The sequence below is a fragment of the Nelumbo nucifera genome, chromosome 7, assembly GCF_055504915.1.
Source record: "Nelumbo nucifera cultivar China Antique chromosome 7, China Antique-T2T, whole genome shotgun sequence".
NCBI classification, from domain to species: Eukaryota; Viridiplantae; Streptophyta; class Magnoliopsida; order Proteales; family Nelumbonaceae; genus Nelumbo; species Nelumbo nucifera.
The window spans coordinates 50,171,356-50,182,444 of NC_142655.1; the positions used below are offsets into that span (position 1 = coordinate 50,171,356).

Consider the following 11,089-nt stretch of genomic DNA (forward strand, 5'->3'; position numbering starts at 1 on the left):
CTCTAGTGCAACAATTCAATAAAAGAGACACAAATCAAATATATATTCTAGTAACGTGCATCAAATATTTTTAGATTCAAAGAATAAGATCAATTGTTGCAACCAATATGATTTAGTCATCAATATAATTTAATTTACTTTGATTTAAATACAGTAAAATCCACTTGAAAACCAGTTAAAGAAATTTGGGAAATAGAAAAACAGGTAGCATTTAAGAGAGTCAAAATGCACAAAACCCAACTTGAATAGTTTCTATTTTTGAGGCTATTAAGTAGGAAATGAACAGGCCACTAAGCCATGCTTAATTTGGTTTTTTGAATTAAATGTTGAAGATATGAGAGAAAATGGAGACAACTCCTAATATATTGAAAGTCTCTAAAACAGCTTCAAAACTTCAAATGTTTTAGGAACAAGTCTCCTATTTGCAACAAAACTCAATGCAGCCCGTGAATTAGGCAAGAATTCCAATTAAAAACCCCAAACTAATTGGTTATACAAAAACTAATTCAAACCAATAATTCTAAATTGCTCATCCATATGCAACAAACATTTCCTGAGAATAGAATAAATAAAAGCAAAGAGAAGCTTAGCTGTTTTCGCCGAAGTGCCTCAAGCAATCCGCTCTCGGAAGTAGCGATAACCCAATTCACCATCATTGACTCATGCACAACATCAGGTCCAAAATAAATCTTGATTGTTTGCAATTTTGGATGCAATAGGATGGTACCTCAAGAAAAAACAATAGCAAATAATTAATTTGAACGAGAAGAGATGGCAATCTTTAATAATTTGAGTAAGTCAAATCAGATTAGGAAAACGATTAGAGTGAATCACATAATAGAAGAAAACATAAATGGCATTAGGGTAAAATGATTTTCTAACACCCGGTTTGTCCCTTAGTTTGATTCTCTGCTTCAATCTTTGGCCTTTTATTAGACTTCTTCTCTGATGAAGTCTGGTGTAGGGTAGCCATAGGAGCTCAATGTTGCAATAAAACAAAACAGATACTATAGACCATCCTTTCCAAGATGAACACATCTGGCTTTGAGTTCCAGTTCATTAGAAGCCAATGCACAGTGAAGCCAACGACAATGTGTTATCGTTTTATGCATATTGTTGCCCTATGCACAATGACGTTCGACTGAAGCCAGCACACAAAAGAAGATGGACAATCGATACTTGGGCGCTCCAAACAAGTCTAGAGGCTTGAACGGCTTTCTGCATCAAATAGCTCTCAACTTTGAGTGGTATTAGACCTCAAAAAAAAAATGTAAATAATTAATTAAGATGGGTAAGCAAAGAGAGCATGAATGATTCAAGAATCCTAAAAAATAAATGGAATCGAACCAAGAAAAAAAATAACAATTTCTAATACCCAGGATTTGGGACCGATTTCCAGGTTTCGATTCTCTAGGAGGAGCAAATCTTATTCTTAGATGCACAGAGGATAAAAAAACCCAAATATACTTACGATTTCTTGATCAACTCAGATCTGCGAATATGAGTTGTGGTTGTATCCTTGACCTAAGTAAATCACCAATACAGGATTTCATTTGTAGTGGTTAAACGACTGTAACTGGATAAAGGTGAATGAAAAACAAACGTCGTGGATAGCCTTTTCGAGAAAACTGTCGAATTAGGTTTAGAGTCGTCGAAGCTTGTTGTTTGTTTAGAGATGAGAAGAAAAAAAACTCGAACAGGTGCTTCGGTGGAGATAGGCTCAAACTGGCTTTTCAAAAGAATGGTTTAGATCAAATCAATTTTTCCAATTACTCAGTGATGAAGAAGAAGAACTGTTGTTGGAGGCTGCACGGATGGGAGAGACGAGAAGAAACCCTGGAAGTGGTTTTGTTTTCTCTCTCCTCTCACTCTGATGCTTCAAAGATGAGGCACGATCTAGTCAATACAATATCCCAGTCGATGACTTGCTCTAATACCAGTGATAAATCACCCATTGCGATTCGCTCATCATCCGTTCCAATCTTCAATCCATAAGAATAAAGAAAACAAAGGAGATTCAAGACACTAGCCCATGAAAGGAAAGTGTAACTTGGAACTGCTTAATCCGAATTGGGCTAGCTAGGAGGCTCTATGTTCTTCCCTCACTTAGCTGCCTTTTTCGTGTGCTTTAGAAACAAGCTAAGTGCCCTTTTATAATGTCCTACTATGTGCAATAAATGCTAATAGGAACATTGAAGTATAACCGTTTGGTTGACTGAGCCAAGTCTCTCGATATTGAGACAAGTGTTTCAAATTAACCAAGGATCTAACCACTTGATCATCCGGTCTAGATTAGGTCAAATGGAGAGTTGGAACTAGGATCTAGAAAAAATTAATAATGTTATATTTTTATGCGTAAAATATTTTTCGATAAACAATCAAATAAAATTTTCTTGTATAAAAAAATAAATAAATTGATAATAATTTAAAGAAAAAAGTGAATAATTGTGTGTAAAGGTGTTGCATAGAGATAACTATGAAATAATCATCTTCCATCAACATGTGGCTTATCATATGGCCATTGAATATTCCAACATGTTGAGGATTAAACGAGAGCCTATCACTACAAGAAATATGACATTTAGCTACGGGCAAAACCATGGCTAAAGATCAAAAAAACTATAGCTATAGACCTATAGCTACGGTTTCTACAGACAGAAAATTGTAGCCTATGTTCACACGGCTATAGCCTACAGCTACGATTCAACTTATCCGTGGCTATAACCCATTTATAACTACAGTATCTGTCCGTAGCTAAAGGGTGAACACACCATATGAACCTTTAGCCACGGGCTGAACCATAGCTAAAAGAACCATATAGCTACAGTTTTTAAATTGTTCATAGTTATATATCCAAGCCTATAACCACAGACTTTTACAAAACCGTAGCTATAATTCTTCTATTCATATACGGTTTGTTACAAAACCATAGCTAAATGAAGTAACTTACAACCACGGTTTTTTTGCTAAAACCGAAGTTAAATACTCTAACCTATAGCTACGGTTTTTCGACAAACCGTGGCTAAAAGATGTAATATATGCCCAAAATTTCTTGGAAAACCATAGCTAATTGTTTCAATCTATGGAAAATTTATGGCTATATTCCAAATAAAATAGTAAAATGATGACAATTAGGACTACCACCTTAAAGCAACACCTATTTTATTCATACATCACATGAGAATTATATAATAACTTCTAGAAAATACTTATGTAATTGTAATGATTCAATACATGCCACACAATTTGAATACATCCTTTGTTCTACCCAAAAAATACACCCATTGTTTAAAATGTATTACAAATGTCAAATTCCCCTTAATACATATTAAAGTTTACATGACTTTCAAAAAAATAGAGAAATTTTAAATATAAAAGAATTATCCATTGTCTTCAACTATGCTTTAAGAGTCACTCGTTGCATCTTTAACCTACAAAGAAATTTTTGTTTAATGCAAGATAAATTTTGAAATTCTAATTAGATGGGCTTGGTGCACTTGTTTGATGATTTTCTTATGAGAAAAGAAAAGAAGTTACATGTAGGTTATGATATTGACTTCAAATTTCTTATATTTCAAAGTTGTGTTTTACTTCATGTTTAGATATTTCTTTACATGGTAAGACATTTTAAGAAGGATGGCATACACAAGAACTTCAGTAAAGTTTAACTTTTACTATTATTATTGTTATGGGTTTCTTCACCGAGTATGATGAATGGTCAAAATGGAAGCATGTAATCAATTCTGCTCTTCTCACTTTCATCAACTGCAACACAACCACAACCCTGGAGGGCAGGGCACTAGGACAAATTCAGGAGATATAGCAAGTTCCAACAAGACAAAATCAACTTGCTGGACCTGAAAGGGAGAATTTGCACAAGGCAACAAATAAATTGCATGTATAATTTATTATCAAATTCAAGAAAGAGAGAATCTAGCCAGTATAATTCAAGAAAGATCTATGAACCACCTAATTCCTGATAGCTTATGACCATTGTTTCATCCAAAAGCTTTTAATGAATACTGAGGTGTGCTGATATTAATTTATGTTTCTATATGGAAGATTGGTTATGCCTTGACCATATTGAGGAAAGATAACCAAAGCAAAGAAGCCAAGGATATATAAGGTATCTGAAGATAGAATAAATCATAGATCCAAGTTGAGGTCCTGCTGAAATGAATGACTGACTTCAAAGGACAAAGGACACCCAAAGTTGACAGGTTAAAGAGTAAAGATGGTTTTTATTAAACATAATAAATTGTTTGCTGATTCCTGGATTGATTGTCACATTCAGTTTAATCCTAGAAATCAAGATCGTCCAATTCATGGTTATCATGAGCTAGACAGTATGGGCTTTTAACTTTTCAACTTGTATGGTGGGCTATGAATTATTTTAGGGCTTGCTAAATGAAAAGACATGGTTTGCTTTGTAGTTTGTTGGTTAAGCAATAAATAAGCCTATTCAATATTATAAGCTCTATTTACTTATAAAAAGATTAACAAATAATGACTTTCAGCCCAATGGTAATGATGACTTCTTCTTAATCTTAATCCAACCCAAATGGAAACATTGGTCTTGGGAGGTTAAATTAGAACAAGAATTGGTCTGATACAAACCGAATCTATCTTATGATAATCTGAACCAATGGGTATGATCATGAATCAGGATTAACCGCATTGTACTATAGAACTTCAATATTTATAGATTCCTGACTTCCTGTTAAATCACAAAAATAACACTCAAGAGACCAGAGGATACATTCTACTCACCATCCAAAGCATATGAAACATGTAGGTGAAGGTTCATCCATCCGGGCAGCCCAACCATACTTGCCATAATTAGTTTCCCTCCTACAAGGATGACATTGTTGCAAAACTTGGTTAAAACTTAAAACTGAGTCCAGAGAAAGATTTTAGGAACAACTCACAATATAATGACGCAGCATCTAGATCACAATTACCTAATTCATGCATTAGCTTGATCCAAGTCCATAGCTTGAATGAGGTTTTCTAAGAAAAAGTTTCTATTTTGGTTAGTTAAACAACAATGACTGGTTTTAATTACTTGAAAATTAAAGATCCAAGCTCATTATAGGAAGTACTACTTCAAGTTATTAACTCAATCGAACCCCAACATAAATCCTCATGTATGTCTAATTTGAATGATTTTTTCTATGCAAGTGCATATCAAAAAGAACAATAGTACATAAGAAATTAATATGCTATTAACCAATCACAAGGAGATCCCTTCAATATCTCTCTCATCCCAATCCCAACGAAGAAGAATTCACCTTAATAATAAACTACTTACACTTTAAAAACTCAAATAGTGAATTTTCACAAATTGCACTTGCTATTAACACCAAACAAGGTTTTGAATCCACCAACCCATGAAGTGGCCCAAATCACTCTCCTTGGTGTACAAGCCCATTGATTACAATTTATTAGCATAGCCATAGTAATAGCATAGATCCATGGACCCAGACCATTAACCCAGAGATTTTTTTCCTAATCCCAAAAAAGAACATGAGTAGGTTCTGATTCTTTGAGCTGAAATATATTGCCATCATATTATCATGAGTAGAGTGCATAGATTATAGAGAATAGTCCATTTATTTATTATTATATTTATAGACCCCTTGTGCTGATTGCTGCTACCCCAACCCATGGATATAGGCCCCTTATACTCTTTACCTTGATAAGCAAGTGCAAGTGGCTAGAGAAAATGAAATTAATCAAAATGAAGAAGACAAATAAGTGCAAGTAGACAAATGGATATGTGATTCAGAAACCATGTTCTTACCTAAAAGCTTGATGCAAAAAAATCATATCGGAATCTATCTACATTCATGCATATGCTAAGAATATTGTAGACTGTAGACCTGATGCTACATTTTATAGACAATGGATGACACAACTAGGTTTCAAGTTTATTGACTTTGTTTCTACCTAACAAAATATGATTAGGGTTAGGCTCCTAAACAAAATTAGTGTTAAATTAATTCTTAAGGTTGCGAATGAAATTATTATCTAATATATGGAGTAATTGATTTCACACAAGTACTATGAAAAACTCATGGAGTCAAGGTGAACTGACCTAGCTTTTACCTGTTCATAGGATGATCACTTCCATCAAATAAAATTTTTATAAACTGACATCGATTTGATGGACCACTCAACCCATTTTAGTGTCATTTTAAAGCTGAACTTAACCAATTAATATAACTACTCCCTAACTTAAAGGAAGCTTTATCAATGGGAGTTGCAGGTCCCATTTTGCCCAAGCTGGGAGGGATTTGAACTTCATATACTTGGATGTACAAGAAAGATGAGAGGAGAAATGCATTTGATTTAATACTGAAATGGGAGGAATTTGAAGCATTATTGGAACAATGCATTTGATTGAATACTAAAATGGGAGGATAAAGTTTGCACTCCAGTTTAGTTAATCATGGAGATACTTGTATTCCAAGACAATGTCTATAAAATCCTATCTATTATAAAAACCACTGAAATTAGTTCATAATAACAAGAATCGTCATAGAAGATGTTATCAACAAGTTGCTATATATGAACATAAATCAAGTGTCTGTAATCTAAAAATGCTTTAACTATGCACACACTGAAACTCAAAAAATTTTCTCAAACCATTTCAGTCTCCAACCTTGATTTATATATATATAGAGAGAGAGAGAGTAGAGTAAAAGTATAAGGGAAACAGACACTAGTTATGCATAGTTTATTTTTCCTTTTTTTTTCAATTGAGTTGTATGAGCATCGGCTTCTGTGAATGCATGATATTGTACGATTTGTTTCCTTGGTTAATTATTGATCAATAGGAAGCTTAATATGAGAAGAAATTATTAAACTTTCAATTGAACTAAAACAGGGATGAATAAGGAAAAGTTCCTGAACAAAATGATTGAAAAGGAGTGTGTTGTTAAACTACTAAACATGAAGAGAAACCTCCGATTGCTCTACTAATGTTTATGTTTTGAGCGGGACCTCTCTAGACAATAAGGTGCTCTGTTAATGTTTATATTGTAGTAGGCTGCCCAGTAACATGTTTAAGGTCCATGAGCCTTCTACCATAGTGAAACCAGTGGTTGGGGAACGTTGGATGAACCTTCTACCAATTTTGTATCACAATCTAGAATAAGAGTTACGAACGAACACAATAAAAGAGATATTACAATCACATTTAACTGCAGGAAGCTCTAATCTCAGGGGAAAAGCAATAAAGAGGGGAAAAACATTGCCGAAAACATACCTAGACTTAAATTAAACACACGTACCTAGACTTTGATTAGATCTACCAGTGCATTTGAGAGGGAGCAAAAAATATAATAGAAAACATAACAAGGAAAGAAAACCAACATAACAGAAAATACCTTCTCTCTCTAACCTTCTTCTTTGTCCTATCTGTCTATCTCTGTTCTCTCCCTTTCTCTTCTTTGTTCAATCTTATTATTTTTGGACTTGAACGCAGCGGTAGCGGAACCTACTCAGCCCTCTCTCTATAATCTCCTTCTTCTTCGTTCTCTTTGTCTCTCTACCTCTATTCTCTCCCTTTCTCTTCTTTCTTCGGCTAATATAATTCTAGGGTTTTCCTTTCTAAACTTGAACGCAGCAGTAACGGCACCTCCTTTATCACCCTCCTTTGCTCTCTTTCTCGATCTATCCCTTTTTCTTCTTTGGTTGCGCGCGCGCGGGCAAAGTAATTTTTAGGGTTTTCTTTTTTTATTTGAATTAAGGGACTGTATGGTCAGGTTTCAGGTGTGGATCCGAGTAGGCGGGTAGGATCGGGCATCCAGATTTAGCCATTTTTTGGTATCTTTCTACACTTTCTAAAATTATTTGGTATTTTTCTGCATTTTCTATTATTTTCTGTAATTGTTTGGTATTTTTTGCAGTTTTTACAATTTTTTGTGCTTTTCTGCATAATTTTTGCATCTTTCTGGTGTTTTCCGTGCATTTCTTGCATTCTTTTGAATTTTTTTGCATATTTTCTATTTTTTCTACAAAAGTTGTGAATTTTCTGTAATTTTTCTTCAATTTTCGTAATTTTTTGGTATTTCTTGACTTTTCTGCAATTTGGTATTTGTTTGTATTTTCTGCAATTTTCTACTATTTTTTGCATTTATCTACAATTTTTTCATTTTCGGGTATATGAATTGACTTTACTCGTTTTTGTCACATTGTAGTCTTGAGAGAGATGATTCTTTCAAAAATATTTTTTTCCCGACTAACTTTAATTAAAGCATGGATAAATTTAACCTCCATTTCGATATTCAAACCAACTTTAATTAAAACTGAGAGTACAATTAATAGTTGAATACAAATACGTAAGATTAATGAATAAATTGATAAAAATATTAATTACATTTGTAAAATAAATATAAAAAGTATCACATAATAAAATTTATTTATATAATTATTTTCAATTTAATTATAACTTAACTTTATAATTAATTAATTTTAAAGTTAATTGATAAAAAGTTAAATAATAATAACATTTCTATACTTACTTTCAAATCAACTATAAGTTAATTAGTTTTAAAACTAATTGATAAAAATGTAAACTTTAAAACTAGTAAAAAAAAAAAAGAAATTTTGGCAACGTTTTTCTCCCCTTTTAACGACGTTTGTGTCTAAAAGAAGAGGAGGAGAGAAACTCGGTTGCATATATGTCTTGTCCTTTGATAAAAGAAGAAGAAGAGACCCATACTTATTCTTTGTTCAATTGTTTGATTGGAAGGGTGATCTCAATAGTAGATAGGGAATGAGAGGGAAAAGGAGGTTTTCGGTGCACATGAGAGAAGTTGAATAGAGAGGGAAAGGGTTTCTTGTGCACGGGAGAGAGTTCGCATCAATTATTTTAGCGGTCTTTCAAATTTTTTACTTCCATTCAATCTCAGCCGTTTAATTGAATTCAATCTCAACCATTTATAAAGAAAAAATAAATTTATTTAATATAATTGCACTAAGCCGCTAATGTTTTAGTCATTTAATTATATTAATGTCTTATTAGTTGCTTAATCATTTATCATGGTTATTATATTATTTCACCAATAACTAATAGTTTTTGTTAATTATTTAATTATTTGATCATTCTATCATTTACTTATTTAACAATTTCATTGAATATTTTATTAATTATGTAATTATATTTTAAAAATTTTAATTATTTAATGATTTTTACTAGTTATTTAATAAAACAAAAATTAACTACAAATTTCTAATAGTTTTCATTCAGTTGGTTTGATTCAATTTGGTTAGAACTAAGAACCTAACATTTAAAAAAAAAAACACTAAGAACCTAACTAGCATTTCAACTTATCGATTCTTATGAACCACATTGAACCAAACTAGATGTCATAACCAAACTGAATTTAATATAATTTGGTTTAATTTTTTGTTCGGTTTGGACCCACTTATATTAGTATTCATAAACTCGTGAATAATATATTATTATTAATACGTATAATAATATATATCACTATTTATAAACTTATATATATATATATATATATATATATGCTTCAATGGGCTACACAACAGGAGGTACCATATCCCCCAACCCTAGTGGCAATAGAATTTGATCCTAGGTCTTTGCTACAACGACTAGAGATCCTACCAACTAAGCCACCATCAAACCAAGAATCAAATAAATTAGACTAAATTTTCTTATTTAGTTTGGTTTGATTTGGTTTTCATTTCGGTAACCAAATTTGAGTACCCCTAGCTTTCATTGCTTGTGGCATGACATTTGCTTTTTGAGATGAAAAGTGCAACACCAAATATGCCATGACCCATGCCTTTGGTTGTAGTGTGTTTGTTGTCTCTATGTCATTAGTGAATAAAGGTGAATGGGAATGGTTGGTCATTGTGTTATAGACTAAACTTGGATTTTGGTCACTATGACCTAAATAAGATAATGTTGCAACACAAAAAGGCTTCACTAAGAGGGGAGAATAGAAGAAATCTTACTATTGGGTCGGATTTGAATCAATTCAGGACTAGGTGGAACCAGTTCCAAACCGATAATAATCGAGACAATATATCTAGAACCAGAGTTAACTCATCAGTTTTGATTCCTACAACCATAACCAACCTAATCAGTTCATGAATATTGGGTTTGTCGAGTTAAACCTGACCCATCGAATGCCCTATTTCTATGTAATATAAAATAACATATATATTATCTATAATATACATATAGTTAAATATATGTGGGTCAAGTTAGGCCCAAGGCGGGTTTAAAGTATTAAGCCCAACCCTAAATTTTGGGGCTCTAATGAGGGTCCGAGCATCGACCAGGGCTTAAACACAAAATTTAGGTCCAAGAGTGAACTTTTCCAACTCACTAAAATGATCACCCTTGTTTTATGGCAAAAATAACAGGGTAAGGGGCATTCAGTACTTTAAAACACATAAGTAGCAAAAAATTTACCCAAGACCAATTCATTAGTTCTTGGGTTAGACCAGTTTGGTGGATAGTTTTGGCATTTTTTTGGAGTAAATAGGGTTAGGTGTATGATTGAATTGGTTAAAGGTTGGGTCATGGATTAACAATAATCTGATTAGCTGGTCTCGCCCGACTTTCTAAACATTGGTTAGTGTTATATGTTTTCTTATATATAGAATAAATAATGTTGTTTTGAAATATATAGAATATATATAGATATATACTGATTTATTTATATTTTATTTTAGTTTTTCATCTTTAACAAATAAAAAAAGTTAAAAATTACACTTTGAGGCAAAAAAATTGGTAAAGTGGTTGAAATAATTTATTAGTTATTTATGAATTTAAATAATTTATTTTAATTATCAATATTATTTTCATTCATGGTAATTAATTTACTATTAGCGGTTTTCATATTTAGTTTATTATTTTCTATTAATTATTAATTTACTTAAATAATTAAATTAATTTTTGATGATTAGTTTTAATTAGTCAAATAATAATTAATACTTATTTATTTCTATTTTAGAAATTATTTTCTTTTTATTAATGTACTTATGAAATTATTAATAACCTATTTTCTAGTTTAATTAAATATTTTAAATGAATATTATATGATTA

The 11,089-nt window shown here is 32.0% G+C and overlaps 1 long non-coding RNA gene across 2 annotated transcripts; it reads right to left on the reverse strand.

The window, feature by feature from the left end:
- Positions 1 to 335: 335 nt before the first annotated feature.
- Positions 336 to 7,734, reverse strand: LOC104608121 (uncharacterized). Of its 2 annotated transcripts, XR_737055.2 has the most exons (4): positions 7,392 to 7,734; positions 4,962 to 5,010; positions 4,771 to 4,851; positions 336 to 1,218 (listed from the first exon to the last, which is right to left on the reverse strand). It is a non-coding gene; the product is annotated as an uncharacterized LOC104608121 (long non-coding RNA). The 2 variants fall into 2 exon arrangements; XR_737054.2 differs by lacking the exon at positions 4,962 to 5,010 and having other exon boundaries at positions 7,392 to 7,730.
- Between the last annotated feature and the right edge of the window lie 3,355 nt (positions 7,735 to 11,089).